This window comes from Lissotriton helveticus, chromosome 10 (assembly GCF_964261635.1).
Source record: "Lissotriton helveticus chromosome 10, aLisHel1.1, whole genome shotgun sequence".
Classification (NCBI taxonomy): Eukaryota; Metazoa; Chordata; class Amphibia; order Caudata; family Salamandridae; genus Lissotriton; species Lissotriton helveticus.
The window spans coordinates 1,060,166,271-1,060,188,782 of NC_136071.1; the positions used below are offsets into that span (position 1 = coordinate 1,060,166,271).

General features: G+C 43.0%; 1 long non-coding RNA gene across 1 annotated transcript; it reads left to right on the forward strand.

The window, feature by feature from the left end:
- The first annotated feature begins 12,037 nt into the window (after positions 1-12,037).
- LOC144785606 (uncharacterized) lies at positions 12,038-12,568 on the forward strand. Its single transcript, XR_013601985.1, has 3 exons — positions 12,038-12,165; positions 12,259-12,354; positions 12,453-12,568. It is a non-coding gene; the product is annotated as an uncharacterized LOC144785606 (long non-coding RNA).
- Positions 12,569-22,512: the final 9,944 nt, after the last annotated feature.

Here is a 22,512-nt window from a genome sequence, read left to right on the forward strand (position 1 = left end):
TTGTTAATTCTTCGTGAAGTGCATCACTCCGTCTGCTTTGTTTAGCCTATTTTTTTACATTCACGACCACCACTCCATATTCGGTGGTGCTTGACTCATGGACCACTCATTGCTTTCGCTTTTACCTATCTACATCAAGTCTACTTCATGTACTCATTATAAAGTACGTTGTATAATCGCGATTACACCATGTTTGTTTCAGACACGAAACCTGCTTTTAAACTTACAGTCAGAATGAATTTGACTTGCTATGTTGAGCATTCACATTCATTTTACTGTACATATTTGCCATGAATGTCCATATACTTTATAGTTGTAGCCACACCATAAGGGGTCTTTTACAGGGGTATTTTCTACAGACACCATTTAACTATGGTGCTGATCGGCTAAACAGTAGGAGTTTGGTCCTTCCTTCGTTTTTACGATTCATACTTAATCACGTGGGCTTATAAACTAAATACACACGTTCCACTTTTTTGTCATGACAGCCGACTAGATGCCTGACAAAGACAAATTGTTAAGTCAGGTCTACTACTTACAGTGAGATGTTCACTATTCACATTATGATGATTGTTTTTTGCACGATAATGCCTCAATTAACTTTAATACAAAGATACACCATTGCTCCCTATACTAACACACACAAATGCACCCGTAGTCGAGTGTTTCCTTGAATGCGACTCTGATTAACATTATGTTAGCTGCTACTTACAATACTGACACACACGAATGCGGAGCAGTCTGACACCAGTAGTCCAATGTTAATGAGAATGCTGCTCCGATTAACACCATGTGAACAGATCTTAAACAGTTGAGCCCACAGCATTAACACATGTGAATGCAGTGCACCCTGGCACCTGATTAAGGGCTTACACTTGTTATAGTGGAATGCAATAGGGCATGTTATCAATTCTAGCTACAAGGCATGTGCACTCCATATAATGTCTTCATCTATAATTTCCTACATAATCTCAGATAACCCCACAATTTTACTTTATAACAGAGATGACTAAAGCCCACAGTACTGGTTTGCACTATTTGCTGGCTTCTTGTAACCACAGACAGCAGTTCAAGAGCACTGGTTGCAACACTGAGTGTACTATCTTATTAAACTCACATGCTTGAAACGTAGCTCTTAATTCACCTTTTTCCTTTGCCAACAGAGTAACACATCCCCTAAAGAAGGGTAACTGCCCTAAATGGGCAACTGCCCTAAATGCATTGGGATTGTTGAAAATACAATGCTTCACTGTTGTGGGGCAAAATGAAAATAATGTATTCAATTTGTGAGATGGTTGATGGTTGGCCTTAAAGCAGTAGAAAAAGTGGAATTCTGAAGAATACTAAAAACAGAACAGAAAAAATAGTCATAACTCAGTGCTTTATTGCACATTTTTACCCGCCCGTAGTCTAATATGTCTTTTAAAGTAGAAGTATGGGTTTATTTTCATTTTGATGGATTGAAATCGGACAATTTGAGCTCTCTTGACATGCTGTGCAACCCCATGCTCACCCTGGTCCCCCTGTTGCAAGTCAGCCACTGTCTCCTGATACACAAGAACCTGTTACTCATGCTGTGACATACTCACTGTCCTCTGTTCTAGAGTGGTGCACTAGCCTGCACTGCCCTGCTATAAACCACCCACTACCCCTTGATGATCACGATTATCTACATGCATTGCCTTGGGTGCATGCATGTTTGTTGGTCCAAGTGCAAGGGTGCTTGTGTGTCTGTGTAAATGTATGTTGTTCCACGTACAAGGGTAGATGCATGCGGATTACATACAAGGGGCTTAAAGTCCACCCACTGCTTGGCTACGTCTTCACTGGCATTTGCTTTCTTCTCATTTGTTAACGCAAGGGTTTCACATGCTTTTCTGTTTGCTCCTCCCCTGGAGTTCCTCCACTGGTTGTGCTTATTTTTCCCTCTCAGCCATGAATGTTTGAGCCCTCCACGTCACGCTCTCACCTATGTGCTTCTAGCCCCCACCCAGTTACAGGTATAGCAATTACCATATGACTTTGGTTAACAAGCTTTGGCAAAATCCAATAGGTCTCGCCCATGCAAGACCTATTAGATTTACAAATGTGTTTCAGCCATGTTATACCCCACTGTGGCAGCTGTTCAGCATGACTAAAATCTAGTGGCATAGAGGAGAGTGAAGTGAAGTGAAGTATGAAGTGTCATAGAATGGAATGATGAAGAGTGGAGCCTAGAGTTGTGGAGTGGTATTGAGTGGAGTAGAGTGGACTGGAAAAGTGCATTAGCATAGAGTGTTGCACAGTATAGTGTTGAAGAGTGCCGCTGCATAGATTAGAGTGTTGCATAGTAGAGTGCAGAAGCCTAGAGTGCAGTGGTGCAGAGTGAAATGCTGCAAAGTAGAGTGGCGTAGAGTACAGTAGTGCAGAGTGCAGGGGTGCAGAGTAGGGTGGCACAGAGTGCTGTGGTGTAGTGGGGCAGCGTAGAGTGGTGCACAAAAGAATGTAGTGCTGTAGAGTGCAGTGGTACAGAGTGGAGTGCTGCAGAGTGCAGTGGCTTAGAGTGGAGGGATGCAAAGTAGAGTGGTGTCGAGCGCAGTTGCGTGGAGTGCATTGGCATAGAATGCCTTAGTGCAGGAGAGAGTGTCGTAGAGTTCAGTGGCGTAGAGTGCAGTGTTGCAGAGTAGTGTTGTAGAGAGCAGTGGAGTTGAGTAGCATAGAGTAGAGTGGTGTTGAGTAGAGTATCATAGAGTGAAAAGGCATTGAGTATAGTAGTACCGAGTAGGGTGCAGTAGTATAGAGTGCAGTGACGTACAATGCAGTTGCGTAGAGTGCAGTGGCATAGAGTGCAAAGGCGTGGAGTAGATAGTTTCACAGTAGAGTGAAGTGATGTACAGTGGAGTGGTGCAGGGTGAAGTGCAATGGCCTAGAGCATGGGTACTCACAAACTTTCTGTCGGGGGCCAAAATTACAGTGTGCTTTGTGGCTGAGGGCCGCACTGTTAGGGGTGGGGTCAGCGGGGGCGGGATCAGTGGGGGGCGGAGCTCGAGTAAAAAAAAACCTGTTGCAAAACATTAGACAATGCGACAATGCTGTATTTCAAAATCAGATGTAACTACAAAGAGCACATTTTGATAATACATTTTTATTTGAAGGCTTTTAGTGAAAGTAGAATAGCTAGCACAAAGGCAAATGTAATGGGGAAAAGTCTTTTCCAAGGCGCAGAATTTATGCACCAGTTTTACATTTCATGTCCTCAATTAATTGCTTGTACTCTGGAACCTTTTCAGACAGTACAAGTCTCAGGAGGTGATCCAGATGTGCATCAGTCAGTTTGTTTATCAGTTTATTTTTTAGAACACCCATTGTAGAAAAGGAACACAGTTCTGAAATGATGAAACTGTGAAAGAAGTTAAAAAAAAGCCTATTTGGAATTACATCAAATACTTTGTGCTGCTGTTGAGTTTAAAAATGGTATGTCTCCTGCCTGAATCGAGTCCATGGACATGTATGATTGCAGCCCGGTAGAGTGAACTGAGCCGGTCTGTGTCTAGACATCAAAGTGGCACAAGTCTGAAGCAACACCCATATTAACAAAACATTGTTCCCCCCAAGTATCCCAAATTACATTTTGCACGTTCACAGAATAAACCACTGAAATTTTTTAAAAACTGAAATTTCACCCCTTTGGGCAAAAAGGTCTGCCTTTTTGGTCAGTTTATTTGCATGAGTAAGTCTGTATTAGAGGATTGACAGGGGTGCTGTAAGGGGCATTATGGGAGGTTGTCTTGATTACAGTTTTGCAAATTCCTGTAAAAAATCATAATAACTATTTAGGTATCAACAAGTTTTTTGTAGCGTTCCCCGCCCTGGAAGCACACGGTGCACTCTCCCTGAAAAAAACAGGAGTAAGTGTGCGTAGGGTGGTAAAGGGATTAAACCAGTGCTTAACTTGAGCCAGTGGTTGTAAGCTGGCACTCTTTTTTTGGGACCGGGACATATTTTCAATCACCAGGCTTTCACACAGAACAAGACAGAAAGGCAGCAAAGGGGAAAGTAGGAGGAAGAAACAAAGTGACAAAATGATAAAGCGAGGATGAAAAAGATCTGGAAGGGATGAAGGGGCAGGGAGAGTATGTTTTTCATTTATAAAGTTTTATATAGCGCAAACTTGATTCCGAAGGATATCAGAGCGCTTTACAATTTGAGGCAAAGGTAACAAATCAGAACATTAGTCTAACATTGGTAATCTCACATATTCTTTCACTTGTGTCAAAGGGCTGGTGCAAACTTGCTTCGATAAGGTCCCAAATGCTAGACCTATTGGCTATGCCAATGCTTGTTTGTTTTTTAGCTGTACTCCTGTGTATCTCAGACCACGTGTGTGTGCATGTGCATGAGATAGAGAGAGGAATGAGGGAGAGAGGCAGGGTGAGAGAAGACAGAGGGAAATGTTTCTGTCTTTGGAGCTGTGAAAGTGTGGTTGGGTGTTGTGTGTGGATGTATGTGAATGAGAGAAGGGGGAGAGATTCAGAGACAGAATTAATAAGATTGTTTGTCTTTGTAGCTGTCATCCTGTGTATTTCAGATCACCTTTCTGGGAAGGATGGGGGGGGATTGAGAGAAGAGAGAAAGAGAGAGAACGAGCGAGAAAGAAAGAGAGAGAGAGCGAGAGAGTTTTTCATACGTTTTGCACGAAGTAAATATTTGCCAGATTGTGCTTGCTAAACAACACTTTGCATAGGCCTGCTTCTTAAATTGCATGTGAATACTGTACGCCCACCCCAGGATATTCGGGTCCAAGCAACTTCCTTGTCAAAGAGTTAAGACATGTCTGACATCAGGGAAATACTGTGGGATCCGCTCACTGAGGTGTTGCAAATTGCTCTTGAGGCAATATTTGTCCCTGGGCTTTTAAATAGCCACGCTATTTAAAAACGTGATAGGTGTGTCAAAAGCCCAATTTCTGTGCCCATGTGACTAGAGTTCTCATTAACTTTGCTCATCTCCACTGTGGCTTCTTCGCATTTTTAGAAAAGCCTCCTCGTAAAATATCATTATTGACTGACTTGCGAGATGCAAGCTAAGTGCTTGGAGTTTGGAAGGCACAGAATTACCCCGTTACAGGTGAGATTCTGGGTCTGTAAAACGGTCTCTGGGGTATATATGTGGCTCGTGGTATCTTTTTATAGCCTGTGGGCTATGTTGGCTATTTGCAGACGTGAAGATACTCTCATTAGAGCTGGGAGCATTAAGAATCTCAGCCGATGACTAACACTGAATTGTCCATAGAATGCGGCAACGCCATCTACTGTCGCATGCATATAAATAAATATGCAAAATTTAGCAATAAACAGGCATAAAAGATTATAGCCCCCTCGAAAATCCCGAAAGAGAACTGCACTTTTTGTTTCAAACCCCAGGATATCTTTACATTTTGGAGGATTCATTAACAAGGTCTTAAACAGAGAACAAAAAAAATGGGGGCCAGCAATAACACTGATGGGAACTACATACACACTTCTTTCCGAGGCGAGGAGAGACGGCAGGCAATTGTTGCCACGGGGCACTGGATCTCAGCTCCTTCAGTTGGGCACTCACTGCTTCTGCCGGGGGTGAGTCCAACGTAGGTGGGCGAGGACAAGGGCAGGTAGACAAAGAGAGCAACTTCCGTGCTTTCTTTTTAAGCCCTCACCTGCCGCGACGCAATGACGTCACAGTGGCAGGTGAGGGCGGGGGCCGCAGGTCAGCATGCAAGACACTAATTGTCTGCGCATGCCCCTTTGACCTTTTCTCGGCAAATGCGGCCCCCGAGGAATAACAACAGCAGTAATGGCGCCAAGTCCATGACTATTGTTGTTTTCCATGGGGGGGGCCGCAAGGAGAGGTCTGGCGGGCCGCAAATGGCCCGCGGGCCGTACTTTGAGTACCGCCGGCCTAGAGTGTAATGGCATAGAATAAGGTGGTGCAGAATGCAATGGCATAGTGTGCACAGGTTTCAGAGTAGATTAGAGTGGCATAAAAGGGATTGGAGTAGTGTACAGTTGTATAGAATTAAGTGTTACAGAGTAAAGTGCATTGGCATAGAGTGTATTGGCATAGAGTGCAGTTGCATAGAACGCAGTGTTGCATAGTGGTGCAGAATGGAGTGGCATAGGGTGGAGTTGTGCAGAGTAGATTGGAGAGGCCTAGACTGGAGTGGTGTAGAGTGCAGTGGTGAAGAGTGCAGTGGTATAGAGTAGAGTAGAAAGGCGTAGAGTGGAGTGGTGCAGAGTGGAGTAGAGTGCTATGGTGCAGAGTGCAGTGACGCGGAGTGGTGTAAATTGTATGGTGCAGAGTAGAGTGCAGTGCCGTGGAGGTGTGCAGAATAGAGTGGAGTGAAGTACAGTGGAGTGTGCATGGTATGGTAACACACTGCCATTACAGACAACACATTTTCAATTGAAATTACAATTGGATTTGCACAGACATACAGTTTTTCTAACAAACCTATACAGCTCACAAATAATATAATGTGTGAAAATTGCATCACCTAGTGTGTTGATTTGTCTTGATCATATTAAAGTAATTGTTTCCACCACACTTCAGAATTAACAAAAAATGTGCTACACTTGTACATTCATAATTCTGATATATTCTGAAATACCTACACAGTTAATTTAAATCTTGTTGTGGGCTAGAAAAAAAAACCTTTCCTACTCCCAGTATCCAGCAAGATTGTCACATACATTCTCTCACTTTGAAGTCCATGAAAGAAAAGTAAACACCAAGCTCCCTCAGAAGACTGATATTTGACCTCTGTCTTTGAATGCACAGCAAATGTGTAATGATAAGAACAACATTTACAGGCCTGTTTACAGAACGAAGCACTCATGGAAGAATACAAGGGAAGTTGGTGTGAAAAGGCTTTGCTGCTTGGGTGGGGCACACTCACCCCAGACAGCCTAAAACATATCAAGATATCAAACAGAAAGCCAGAAAATGTAAGTTACTAAGCACAAAGTCAATGGTAAACAATGGGGGAATGCATTCCCAGGGAAGCTTTCTGAATGTCCCCAAGATGTCTTTAGCAAACCGGACAGCAAGCTAAGAATTTGCAGCTGTTACTTCAGGGAGTGCTAAAATGTTGCCAGGAATGGCCCAAAATGGCAAGCATGGGCCACTGTAACAGAGATAGTCGAAATTGGGTGATTAATGGCTTAAAGACTACAATATATGTGTATGGGTCACTATTATGCTAGGAATAGCCACAACATTGTAGGCAATTCCTCCAACATATGAAGAATAGGCGAATAGGCCACGATTATTCCAAGGAAAGATTTATTGTCATGACATGCTACAGACACACACACACACTCATATACAGAAAAGTGCATATTAACACAGAGAAAATCACGTATTCATGCCATCACACTAATGCATGTTGTAGGACTTGGCCTTTTTGGCTAAAGTTCCCTAAACCTTTTGCTTTCCCCCTAGACCGTTTTCCTGACATAGAGTTGCCAATTTAGATGCTTTGGGTATTTTGCCACTGCTGATCAGTGTCAAAGTACAAGTGTTCCCTATGTAAAGTGTAATGGTAATTGGTTGGCCATGATTGGTATGTTTGCCTTACTAGTAAAGTTCCTAGTGATGTGCACTGTGTGCTCGGGCTTGTAATGCAAAGGCGCGCGGAGAAGGGAACTCAGGCATGCAGTGTAGGGCCTGCGAACAGTTTGCTAAGTTAGCATGTTGTCCTCACAAGTGCAACCACTTGTTAGGCCGGACTTTCCCTTTTGCATACACATTGGGCACCCCTGTGGTACGTCCTGGGTAATCCCTGGGCAGGGTGCAGTGTAGATAAAAGGAGGAACATATCCTAAGGTGTGTGTTTTATCCTGACAGTGAAAAACACTGCATTTCGTTTTTCACTGCTGAAAGGCCATCCTGCCAATAGGACAGATTGGAGTAGGCTGGGTGTTTTGTTTGTTAGCCTAGTTTCCTGTACGTTTAAAATGGAGAGATGACGTTTAGTATGTATGAACTCACAGTGTCATAACACATCTTTCTGTGTAGGTGGTTTTGTCAATGTGTGTTCAGAAACCACTCTTTTAGAAAGTGGCTGAGTTTTGTGCTTTAGGCATTTCTGTGTGTCTCTGCTGAAATGTGGATTGTCTGTCTGGATATGAGAGGTGAGAGGAGCTGGGAGAGGTCTTGACCCAGGGAGGGGTTGAGATGGCACCAGGCTGCCCTGCATCTGGAGAGTAGGGGAAGAGAAGCCCAGGAGGTGAAAAGGCCTGGGCTGGTGCTATGAACCAATTGGCCCATCTCCTGCTGAGTGATTAAGTATCCAGACCCCCAGTATCAAAGAGAGAAAGGTGACACTGGGAGGGAGACACCCAGAACTGATTTTGGGAGGGGTCAGGGATCCCTGAGCACAAACGAACATCAAATATATTAACGAGTGTAACTTTGAGTGCCGAAACCCCTAAACGTTGCAATGAAACAGAGAAGGATTGAGACTGAAAAGGCTTGGACCCATTCTGTGATCAAGAGGAACCTCTGCTAAAGAAGGAGCATCTGAAGAGACTGCTGTGGAAAGACCAATCCTTGCTTTGTGATCTGGGGCTGGTCTGCAGTTTGCTGTTCTAACCAAGGGAGAGGCTGTTGGGACTGTGCTTGGAGGCACTGGGTTCCCCTTCTTGAAGAAGACTGTGCTTTGTGCTGTGTCTTGTAACCTCAAGGACCCACGGTGAGCTGGCTCCCTGTTTGTAAACATAAGAACATAAAAGTTTCCAGAGAAGCCCCAAGCACTGCAGTGTGCGCGTGCTTTTGCAGCTTGGGACCCTCAGAAGTTGTGCCTTGTGATTGTGGGCATGCAGGAGTAAGGCAAGTCTCGTACGCGCAGGGTGCGTGTCGTGGTGCAGGCCAGGGCATTGGTGAGGAGCGCCTGGTCGTTGTGTGCACCGAAGAAGTGAGTCTCTTACACGCAGAGTGCATGTTGTGGTGCAGCCAGGGCGTTGGTGAAGAGCGCCTGGACATCAAGTGCACCGGGAAAAAAGGAGAGGCTCGGACGTGCACGGCGCGTGTCGAGGTGCAAGCAGAGGCGTCGGTGAAGAGCGCCTGGTCATCGTGAGCACCAGAGAAGAGGCGAGTCTTAGATGCGCAGAGTGCGTGTTGAGGTGCAACCTGAGGTGCTGGTGAGGAGTGCCTGGGTAGTGTGTGCACCGAATTCAAAGTAAGTCCACAGTGCTAAGGATGGGTCTTGGTGTTCACTGAGACGGCCAGAAGGAGGGCCAGGTCATTGGGCCCTCAGAGAGAAACATCAGCGGCCCAGACTGGCAGCCCTGGAGGAGCTGAGCCGCCGGCCCGAACTCCCCGTACCCTGTGACGGAGTTCTGGATTAAGGCCCAAGTCGCTGAAGTGGGAGAGGAGAGTGGGGTCGTGCCCCCAGGCTAGTATCTCGGCCCATGCTGGCCCAAGGAGGGGCAGTACTGGGGCCAGAGTGAGAAGCAGTACTTTTGTGTCATCATTGATCCATATTGGGGGCACTGTTAACGGAGCACCTAAACAGTCATATTACACTTTGCATTATTGCTGCTAACGAACTATCGAACTGTCGTATGATGCCTGATCTCATTTGTGCCTGACGAACTACATGCTTGGTGCGCTACGCACTGCGTTATTTTTCCCCTCACAGAGTACATGATTGTAACGAGACGCATTGCATGATTTCTTCATTGCCCAGTACATGATTGTAGCATGACGCATTGCTTTGTTTCTTCCTGGTACAGGGCATGCTGGTAGTGATACGCATTGCATTATACTTTCTTTTGCAAAGTACATGACTGTGGCACTACGTATGGCATTGTTTCTCTATTGCCTGCGTAGTGTGTGCACCAAACTTAAAGTAAGTCTCCACAGTGCGGGGGTGGGTCTCAGTGTTCACTGAGACTGCAAGCAGGAGGGCCAGGTCATTGGGCCCTCGGAGTGAAACAGCAGCAGCCCGGACCGGCAACCCTGGATGAGCTGAGCCGCCGGCCCGAGCTCGCCATACCCCGTGACGGAGTTCTGGATCAAGGCCCAAGTCACTGAAGTAGGAGAGGAGAGTGGGGTCGCGCCCCCCAGGTGACGTGGATCACTACCTGGAGTGGGGTGCGGGCCCGTAAGGACACTCTCTCGGCCTCTCGCTTCTGTCAGCTGCACGAGCCTGTTGCTTCGGCTCGGATCTCGGCCCGTGCTTGTCAAGGAGGGGCAGTACTGGGGCCGGAGTGAGAAGCAGTACTTTTGTGTCATCATTGCTCCATATTGGGGGCACTGTTAACGGAGCACCTAAGCAGTCATATTACACTTTGTATTATTGCTGCTAACGAACTATTGAACTGTCGATGACCCCTGACCTCATTTGTGCCTGACGAACTACATGCTTGGTGCGCTACGCACTGCGTTATTGTTCCCTTACAGAGTACATGATTGTAACGTGGAGCATTGCATGATTTCTTCATTGCACAATACATGATTGTAGTGTGACGCAATGCTTTGTTTCTTCCTGGTACAGGGCATGCTGGCAGTGATACGCATTGCATTATACTTTCTTTTGCAAAGTACATGACTGTGGCGCTACGTATAGCATTGTTTCTCTGTTGCACAGAACAAGAGAATATCGTTAAGCATCGCAGTATTTCTTTCTTTTGCAACGTGTGTGATTCTAGCAATACCACTTGCCTAACCTTTTAGAAATGGTTAGAAGTGAGCATAACTGTTGATTAGAAGCGGATTAGAACCTACCAACCCACCGGAAGGAATACTCCCATTCTTATATGTTGAGTTTGTATCGTGTGGTCATATCATATATCTGCTTATATAAAGCTTATACTTGTTTTATAAAAACTCATGTGGGGTCTATTTGTGGTGACATCATTGGGTTGCTGTGCGTGCGGTTCCACATATTGTACACTTGTGCCTTGGAGATAAGCCAGGCTGCTCGTGCCAAGCTACTAAGGGGGTGAGCAGGCCTATCTCAGACGGTGGATATTTTTCCACAAAAACCTTTTTCCGTGAACACGTTAGAACTATCAGGTAGAGGCTTCAAAAAATTACACCCCAAGAGAGATATCATCAATGAATAGAATTTTTGCTCAAAAACTAAAAATTAGCAAGCTTCGGGTCAGTCCATCTTAGATATAAGGACCATCACCCGATATAGTGTAAAACTAAAATATCATAATTTAAAATGATAAAGTGGTTAGTTTATATTTCAGGTTAACCCGTCCCTAAATACAGACGAAAAATATAAAATACGTGTATATTCGGGCCACAAATATAACCACAGAGAATACGGCAACTCTATAAGCGAGTTTAGGCCAGTCCGTCCTCTAATGTGGACGTAGTTAACAACAACCGAGAAAAAACTACAAACATGGCCACTTTGCCCGAAAGTACGCTTTATTTTATCAAAGGTGATAACAATCTTTCACTTAAACACAATTATCTTGTGTATAAATAGTGAGAGCCCGGTGCAGTATCCATTCTGACACGGGATACCAGGGAGACCGGGCCGGCGGTGCGTCTGTCGTTTTGAGAGGTAAGAGCTGCACCGAACGAAAGCACGATAGCGGGGCCCGCCAAACAGAATTGAGCATTGTTTTAAAAGGTTGCCCGTAAACCCGCTTGTAATGCTAGGAGGATTTAGCTAGTGAACAGTAAAATTGAGAGTTTGTTCCTACTTATTCCTCCTGCAATTTAAGTATCCCACGACAATGGGACCTCTGTACAGTATAAGACTGTCTCGTAACATGGTGGGCAATAGAACTAGCCTGTTTTAATTTAATAAAAACGGGTTAGACTCTGTTTAAACAGGCACTACCTAAATGCAAAATTTGAAAAGATAGAATGGGAGGAAACATATCTGTCCCCTTTTAACTACAACAAGTAAAAATACCCTTGCCATAAATATTATCGACAAATACTACTTGGGTTTATATGTACATATGTATGTAACATATATACATTACCTCCATTAAAAATATCTTTTTATTGTTGTTTATAGACGTTATCGATTACCTCAAATTAATAAAGAGGGACGACCATCGTGTAAATCCTCAAAGAACAATGGATTCGGATTGACCTAACAAAAAGCAGGAACCACAAATACAAAGTTCCTTGAAGTCTATCTATTGACTCACATGGTCTTATACAAAATACAGAGTAAGCGACAACGTTATATGTCCCGCTTCTTTGAATTTTCTACTCCCATTATGGTTTAATAAATGTCTAAAAACGATGTTATTTCACATACAGATCCGCTGACGATATAGCTGGGTTGCAGGGGATTATCTATTGTTACCTCAACTCCTGGATCTAAACTGGTACCGCAAAATAAAATTGCAACAAAATGTAAGATAAAATCAAGATCTTTTGCTCCTGACACCATAAGAGTAAAAACATAAAATCCCCATACATTGTATACTAATAGATGTTATGTATTTTTTTAGAAACAAGATGTTTTTAACATAGTCCTGAGGAAGGTGTTCCAAACATCGAAGCACCGAAACGCGTCGACAAAACTCTTTTTAACTGATGATTGCTTATTTATGTATCAAAAATGATGTACTGTGATTTATGAATATATGTATATTGTTGCTTTAGAACTGGAAAATTCTATTTTTATGTGTGATAAAGTGTTTATATTAAGTTCATTGATGAAACTTTTTTAATAAAAATTATCTGGATACATCTAATGTTATGATTTGATTTACATGCAATGTACGATGAGCTGGGGATATAATTGATTTAAATAGGTGTCACTGTTTACAAGTCATATTAATGCTTTAAGCTGCACTACACAGAAAGGAATCTCTTTTTTTGGTTACAACACTTACCGGTCCTTTCTGGGTTAAGTAGGGAAAACTCTCTCTTTTTTCTGTCCTATCTCAGACGGTGTCCTTACTTAGCCTAACGTTGAAACCAGAGGTCGGGAACTCCCGCCTCCAGCATTTGTTGGCGGCGGTGAGGGATAAGAACCCCCACTTCCAACAATGATCACTAGCACACACATATTGACACAAACAGACATTCTGTCTCTGAGCCCCCTCAGTTATTAACCAGGCTGTGGGCTTGTGTGGTCTCCCCAAGGCCCTCCAGCGTGCTGTGGCTGCCATATCCGTCTCAGTGCTAAGGCCACGGGGTTCTCTGAGATTGTATTGCCCTTCCCCTTTGTGATTCTGATCTACTGTGTTGCCTCTTATTCTCAAAAACAGCAAGCAACGCATCAGTGTCTGTAGACATTGTTACTGGCACTGTGCCACGCCCCCTTCCTCCCCCGTTGCACAGTGCCAGTAACAATTAGGTTGGGAGAGCTTCACTTCTTTTGTGGAACTGAACAATAATTTCCAGGAATCTGAAAATGTAGGACTAAAAGACTAGGGGGGCACATGCATCAACATAAGGAATTGCGATTCCTAAATAGCGATTTTTAAGAAATCGCTATTTTGGAATCGCAATTCCTCATGCATGTAGAAATCACAAAATAAATTGTGATTCCTACACATTATCTAATAGTGATTCGCAAATTGTGAATCGCTATTAGGTAATGTTCCGCCATTCATTCCTATGGGCCTATAGGCCCATAGGAATGAATGGGAATGAATTTGTAATTTGTAATTTGTAATTGTATTTGTAGAGCGCAACTGTCGCTCCGGAAGGAGCATCCTGGCGCTGGATTGATAGTATGCAATCAGTTACCTAAGCTGAATTAGATGGCGGCCAAATCACAAATTGCGATTACCAAATTGGTAATCCCAAATTGCGAATGCAATTGCAAGGGTGCCAGGGGGTCTAAGGCCCTCGTGATGCACTTTTGTGCATTTTTCAAAGAATTTTCAAATTACAATCAACTTGAAGTTGATGGTAATTAGTGTTTCCTAAATGTAAAGTCGCATTTAGGAAACGCTTGATGCATTTCAAATAGGGAATTGCAATTTGTGATTTCCTAAATGCATTCACAATTTTGGTAATCACAATAAGTTATGATTACCTATATTGTGAATGCAAAAAGGTACATGCATCGTAAAAGACATTTTTCCGGTCGCAAACGGGCTGATTCTCTGAATCGGCCCTTTTGCGACTGGAAAAAAGTTAAATGCGTGTGGCCCAGTGATCCTTACAGAACATACACACTCACTCATGCAGGCCACACACAGTACCTAACCCTTATGCTACAATGGCAAAACAGCACACTACTTTATCGGCGCGAGTGTCTGTAATAATCCTGTAATTGGAATCACTGTCACCAATCCCACAATAACGTGTATTGCATCAAGAAAATGTTTTATTTTTTGCTATATCAGATGTCGGGAAAATGCGCTCGTCACCATTCATGACTTTCCACGTGCTGCACTCTGTTTACATTTAATGGACTTTGCTTATCATGTGAATCAATACAGCTTCAGTTCTGCCACTGAACATGACCTAGTAGAAACAATTTCATTTATAGTTTTCTCCTAGAAAAAACATCAAAAAAGGCAAACCTCCCCTGAACAATTTTCCTTGTTGAAAACTTATAAAAATGGTAGAAATTAAAATATATTTCAGCTTTACATGGGACATTGCTTCACAGAAGAGTGGCAGATGCATCGAAGGGCCAGATTTAGACCCTGTTTCCAAGTACTGGTATCCCACTCAGAGTGGTATCTCTGGATGACGTGCAACTCTGGGCTTCATCAGTAGTTTAACGTGTTATAAATCGCAGGGCTGCTATCTAAACACTTGCATTCACTTCATGCAGTCGATCCGTTCCAATCAATTACCACTTTATATGCCTACTGGATATCTGTAAGAAAAAGGTGCAAGTTCATCGAAGATTGTTACCTTTAGAACACCGTTATCAGGTGGCAAACGTAAAGGCACTAATATGCATAATTTCCATACCGTAAAATTAAGTTTTGCATCTATCTCCAGGGAGATACAACAGTGCGCAGAGCTCACTGTACTCGCTCAGAGTCGCTCAGCAAAGAAGAACTGAAGTGGATGCCTGTTTGTTCCCCAGGGAACAGTGAAATGTATGCAATGAGGAATGCACTCAAGGGGTGGCTGTTTTTGCCTCGGGGCTCTAGCTAGCGTGTGATATGTCAGGAGAGCAGAGAACGAATAAAAGGCAGTCGGAGGAGGAGATAATAACAGCACACTGAGCCCATGGCACTTTGGCAGCAATGAAACATTAAAGCAAGGGTGTAGCTCTTGTTTTTATTTTGTTGTCTGGTCGTTGCTTAAGATGCTTAAATGAAGTTCCACCAAAGCGAATAAACACAGTACTTTGCGATGGGAAACTGAAAAGAGAAATACACATGGAAGAACAAAATAAAAAACAACTACAACCAATAGAAACAAGCATTGAAAATGCAAAAGGTCTCGCCTTTGATTAAGTTAAAGCCACTTGCTTTGCTAATGGTATTGTGTAGCAAAGTAAATGGCTTTAACTTAATGAAAGGCGAGACCTATTGCATTTTTAATGCTTGTTTCCCTAGTGGTACTCTAAAAAGCTTACAAATGCCGCAATGAGCGTTAAAAAACAAAAAACAAAAAAGCATTGCCAAAGCCAATAGGTCTAGGTCTGGCATTTTGTTAGGGGGAATATTTTGGTAACTGTGTGTTATATTCAATGCTGTCCTAGGAATTAAGCCCCACAATGAATCATCCAGGCAGTAGTAGTGCTTCTTTGCTGATCAAACTCATTAGTAGAGTACGCTCTGTTCTCAAAAACGAGTGTCAGAAAAATCAGTCAGAAGATTAAGCATGTGTTAGAAATGGTTAACTTAATAGGCAAACACAGCAAAATATTGCATTGGGGCTACTTTTGGCAAGCAAGTATTTTTTCTGCATCTTTAAGCATGTCCACGTACATACTTCTGAACAACAAAGCAGCACACCCAGGAATTTATAACAGTAAAATCAAAACGAATGAATGGGCAAGGTCGATTAGTGGATAGCACAGTGAGGTTTAAGATGCCTAAACAGCAAAGTGAGGTTTAAGATGCCTAAACAGCAAGCACTAAAGCAACATACAAAAATGCACCAAACAGCATAAAATTAACCTCATTTTCTAACTTCATTCAAAAATTTTTTTTACATCACATATTTAAAATCTAAAGGTAACTCTTTTTTTGGGGGGGGGGGATTTGTGTAGCAGGACAGACAAAAGTAAAAATAAGCTTCATGATATACATATACATATAGATACATATCTACAGATATTTCGTTCATTAGATTTTAGGCAATTTATAAATCAACAAAAGCAATAACTCAGTATTACATTAGCTAAGTCTTATTTGTCCTCCAATTTGTTACCGGGGTCCATATCCGTTCTCCCATAGGACGTTTACTAATACATTTAGATTCATATAGGCATATTTCAATATTATATATCCCCAACATTCTAGTAAGCCACATCTGAAAAGACGGGGGATTTACATCTTTCCACCCAGCTGAAATCAATACACGGAAAACTGCAACGAAAATAAACAACAAGGCTGCTTCATCTTTCCCCAATTTCAGGTTAACGTCAATACCAGTAATCATCAGTGTCGGGGTTAATAAAATATCAAGACCGGTCAGGCCTTCCCAAAATCTCACCATCTCTTTTTTGATAAACTCAAGACATTTACAAGAAAAAAACATGTGCATTAAATCTGCTTGACTCTCTTTGCAACGGGGGCAATTATCATTTTCTATCAAGCCCCAGGCATATAGTTTCGATGGCGTATGATACAAATTAAAGATTGTTTTATAATGCTGTGCACGTAAATTGGATGCTCTTAATACCCGTTTGTTCAAAACCAAGGCTAGGTCTAGATCTACCTCAGGGTCATTTAATTTAGCGGACCAGTTAGTTTCCATCTTTTCCAAATCATCAGGGACAGCTTCTAATAAGCATCTGTATACAGTCTTGATCTTGTTTCTGTCCCTTTCTAAAAGCTTAATCATTGGGGATTCCTGTGAGGAATAAGCTCTAGGTCTTAAAGCTTGTATAGTTCGGGCTATTTGACCATAAAGAAGCCAATGACTTCTAGGAATGCCATATCTCCTCTGAAGTACATCAAATCCCAAAACCTTGCCTTCTTCCATAATATCTCCCAGAGTGGTTAAAGGTCCGTAGGTCGCACGCTACTCCACCATTCCAGCGGGTAAACCCCAAGAGCATTATGGTAAATGCAGTATTCTCAAAGCGGGTGTGCTTTTCAAAAGTTCCGAAGTGTAAATGCAAAGTTGCAGGCCAACTCTGGACACCGGTGTTTCAGGATTATTGTCCATCATCAGCAGAGTGTAGGAAGATATTCAGGGGTTGCTGTGCAGGCTGCCAAAGTATTCTCAGGTCTGGTACCTCTCAGGGCGCGTAGGGCGTTACCTGAGCTCGTCAGCTCAAAGGCTCGAGGGAGCCGTAATAAAGTAAAAGGTCCGTAGGTCGCACGCTACTCCACCATTCCAGCGGGTAAACCCCAAGAGCTTTATGGTAAATGCAGTATTCTCAAAGCGGGTGTGCTTTTCAAAAGTTCCGAAGTGTAAATGCAAAGTTGCAGGCCAACTCTGGACACCGGTGTTTCAGGATTATTGTCCATCATCAGCAGAGTGTAGGAAGATATTCAGGGGTTGCTGTGCAGGCTGCCAAAGTGTTCTCAGGTCTGGTACCTCTCCGGGCGCGTAGGGCGTTACCTGAGCTCGTCAGCTCAAAGGCTCGAGGGAGCCGTAATAAAGTAAAAGGTCCGTAGGTCGCACGCTACTCCACCATTCCAGCGGGTAAACCCCAAGAGCATTATGGTAAATGCAGTATTCTCAAAGCGGGTGTGCTTTTCAAAAGTTCCGAAGTGTAAATGCAAACCCCTGAATATCTTCCTACACTCTGCTGATGAAGGACAATAATCCTGAAACACCGGTGTCCAGAGTTGGCCTGCAACTTTGCATTTACACTTCGGAACTTTTGAAAAGCACACCCGCTTTGAGAATACTGCATTTACCATAATGCTCTTGGGGTATACCCGCTGGAATGGTGGAGTAGCGTGCGACCTATGGACCTTTTACTTTATTACGGCTCCCTCGAGCCTTTGAGCTGACGAGCTCAGGTAACGCCCTACGCGCCCGGAGAGGTACCAGACCTGGGAACACTTTGGCAGCCTGCACAGCAACCCCTGAATATCTTCCTACACTCTGCTGATGAAGGACAATAATCCTGAAACACCGGTGTCCAGAGTTGGCCTGCAACTTTGCATTTACACTTCGGAACTTTTGAAAAGCACACCCGCTTTGAGAATACTGCATTTACCATAATGCTCTTGGGGTATACCCGCTGGAATGGTGGAGTAGCGTGCGACCTATGGACCTTTTACTTTATTACGGCTCCCTCGAGCCTTTGAGCTGACGAGCTCAGGTAACGCCCTACGCGCCCGGAGAGGTACCAGACCTGAGAACACTTTGGCAGCATGCACAGCAACCCCTGAATATCTTCCTACACTCTGCTGATGAAGGACAATAATCCTGAAACACCGGTGTCCAGAGTTGGCCTGCAACTTTGCATTTACACTTCGGAACTTTTGAAAAGCACACCCGCTTTGAGAATACTGCATTTACCATAATGCTCTTGGGGTATACCCGCTGGAATGGTGGAGTAGCGTGCGACCTATGGACCTTCTCCCAGAGTGGTTATTCCCATTCTGTCCCATATCATAAAGTTCCTATCACCTTTTAACTGAAAGAAGATACTAGAGTTACTTAACAGTAAGTGGGGATTAATTCTTGAAACATGAAAAAATTTTAAAACTATATTCCAAGTCTGCCACATGCTAAACAAAATCTTTAATCGAGTGCTTTTATAAAATCTCCGTTCTAATTCCCCCCGAAACAACCCTTGAGCTTTATCACCCATAACCATTCTGAAGATTGGGGTTGAATTATCTTCTAATAAGGGTCCCGTTCTTGTCTCTACTTTTGACTGGACTAAAATATGCATTTGGAGCAAAAGGCATGACCAGTGATATAGCCGTAAATTCGGTAAGGCCATACCCCCCCTTTCGTGCGGAAGAGACATAAAATTGGTGGATCGCCTTATCCTTCCATACTGCCATATAAATCTAATAAATGTGGCCTCCAGACTTTTCAAGATTTTTTCCTCGATTAGTAGTGGGATTGCTCTGAATAGGTACAGCACATGAGGAAACATTAACATTTTGACAGCATTAATTCTCCCAATCAGGGAAAGGTGAAGTACATCAATTCTCCTTAATTCTTTATCAATAGCATTAATTAAGGGGGTATAATTCTCTTCAACAATTTTATCCACTGAAGCGTTGATTTTAACTCCAAGATAAATTTCTGATTCAACAAATCTATAATCGGTCTTAAGGATATTTTTAGAACATATAATCTGAGTTTTTGTATCGTTTAGCAGGTATCCTGATTTTGAGCCGAAGTCTTTTGCCAACTGAACCAGGATGGATAGTGCCTGCTGTGGATTGATGGTGATTACAGCGAGGTCATCGGCATACGCAAACATTTTATTAGAGTACCCATTATATACAACTGGTTGAATTCCAGGATTAGCTAAAATCTCCTGAATGAGGGGGTCAATATACAGGGCAAAGAGAATCGGGGAACAGGGGCAGCCTTGACGCGTCCCTCTCTTGATGTTTATTATCCCTGATTTCTCACCGTTGACCGTCACTCTGGCTCTTGGTTCAACATACATTGCCCGAAGGGCTTCAATTATTTTAGGGCCAAAACCTCTACCTTCCAGTATATCCCACAGAAAGCTCGACGTAACACGATCAAAAGCTTTCTCCGCGTCGAGCAGGATCATTGCCATCTCCCTCCCCGCCGCAGCACAAGCATCAAATAAACTAATGGCTCTGATTACATGGTCCGTTGTTCCACGACCCGGGACAAAACCGTGCTGCCATGGGGACACAAGATCACCAACGATCCCACTCAACTGATTAGCTAATATTTTGGAGTATAATTTGATATCTGAATTTATTAATGTTATGGGCCGATAGGAGCCCGGGTTGCTCACCGGTTTTCCTTTTTTATGAAAAATTATAATGTTCGTTTCTCTCCAAGACTGTGGAGCCAGACCTGAATAAAAAATCCCATTAAACAAATCCAGTAATAGAGGGGAAACCTCATCCTCTATTATTTTAAAGACTTCCAAAGGTATACCATCTGGTCCAGAGGCCTTTCCTGAGGCTAGTCCCCGAAGTGCATCAAGGACCTCATTCATTGTAATATCCCTATCTAAATCCACCTTACGTGTTCCATTAATTTAGGGCCTTTATCACAAATTATTTCTCTTCTATTACTTCCAGGTTCTTCGTATTCATACAACCTTTGATAAAAGTTTTCAAATACTCTGCGTATTTCCGTTTCATCCGTATATTCTATGCCTGCTTCTTCAATGTGAGTGATAGTGGATTTTGCCTTCGCTTGTCTTAGCCGAAGGGCTAAGGCCCTGCCTGCCTGTTCCCCAGTCTCATATCTCTTAACTCTAGATGATTGGAACTCCCTAATTGTCTTCTGTGTTATTTCTTTCTGTAGGTCAGCTTTCACAACCGTTAAAACTTTTAAACTCTCTACACATTCTTTCCCTCTCGCGATATCTTTTATATGTTGCTCCTCTGCTCTCCCTAATTTCACCATTAAGTTGTCAACTTGCTCTCGATCAATTTTTCTAAGTCTTGCAGAGTAGCTTATTGTTTCCCCCCTTAGCGCAGCCTTAAATGTATCCCACACTGTATTCCGTGGGGCGCTATATCTATTGATATCAAAGAACTCTGTTACCCATTTTTTGAGATGGTCAGTAAATCTTTTATCCATTAATAATTTTTTTTCAAAAGACCAGGGATTTCTTTTTCTTTTCAAACAGCTCACCTCATATGTTATTATTAGGGGGTTATGATCCGAGATTACCTTTGGGAGTTTCATAATGTTTACTTTTGACATCTCTGAGGAGGAAATAAGGGCATAATCCAGTTTTGTATGTTTCAGGGCTGGATTGGAGAAATATGTGTACCCCGAATGCTGTGGACGTTTAGCTAGCCATATATCCTGTAAACAATGGGAATTTATAAAAGCTTCAACTGATCGATAAACCTTAGGTTTCCGTCCTGTATATCTTTTTGAGGTACCCCAGTCTGCTGAAATATTAAAATCACCAGTAACTATTAAAGGGGTGGACCATCCAACTAGCTCTGTCTCTAAAAAGTCAAATATCTCAGGATCATCCTGATTTGATCCATAAATTACACAGAGTGTGACACCCAGTTCCAATTCTGCTATTACCCATCTACCGTTGGCATCCGCCAATACTTTTTTTGCCTTCCCCAGTGAGGGTCGAATCATAAATGCTACTCCCCGAATTATAGAGGTCTGGGTTGAGCAAGCGACTAGTTCAAAGCCACTGAGAAAAAGCAAGTTACGCTTAGCCCAAGGAAGATGGGTCTCTTGTATGCACAAGATGTCAATATTCTCATGTTTTACTAAATAAGCCAATCTCTGTCTCTTTTTCCAATCATTCATACCCCCCACGTTTATAGTGCAAATCTTAACGTTTGCCATTTGCTTGAATCAGAGTTCCTTCAAGTAGATCCGTCCTTATTTCAAATAACCACAACCAGCATTTTTGCTTTCCTTTATACATTTGATCTATAATATCATGAGTTATGCTCTAAGCTTTACCAATTAATAGCGACCAAACATTTTGTCTTATCCTGCACCATCTTCCATTTTCTCGATTTTCTCCCTTTTTCCCTCGTCCCCCCGATCCCCACCTCCACCTACCCCGTGCTCCCCCCCCACACCTCCTCCCTTCAAGTGACCCCCCCTCCCTGTTATGCGAGGCACTCAGTCCTAGCTGAGTGTAGGATGGAATGCAGTGTGAGCGGTGAGGACAAGGTAATACTAGACATCAAAACATTTCAATTAGTAGCCCCAATTGTCTCTATGTATTCTTTTGCTTTAATCTCCGAAGAGAAAAATAAAGTCTTTCCATTATGAATGATTTTTATTTGAGCTGGATTAACTAAATATGCCTGCATGTTTAAATCTTGAAATTGTTTAATCATGCCTCTCAGCCGCCAGCGTCTCTCCACTGTAGTGTGGCAGAAGTCTGGTCTTACAAAAAACAAAAATTCCTTCCACGGTTCGTTTGGCATCAGGTCTTGCTTTGTCAAAAATGGCTTGTCTTTGTACAAAGTTTCCAAAATAGATCAGGATAGCTCTTGGAAATTCTCCTTCCTTAGCGCTTCTCCTTAGTCTTTGTGGTGTACGATGGGCTCTTTGAATTTCATTAGGCCAGATCCAGTCATTTAATTCTGGGAATGCCTGTCCGAATATCTTGATCACATAAGCTCTTATATCGGACCCTTCGGCCCCTTCCGGAATTCCCAGAACTAGAAGGTTATTCCTGCGTTGTCGATTTTCCATTTCTTCAAGCTTCCATTGTATATCCACTAATTGCTCATTTTGTAGTTTGGTGTTAGAAACAGCCACTGCCACTTCGGATTCTGTCGTTAC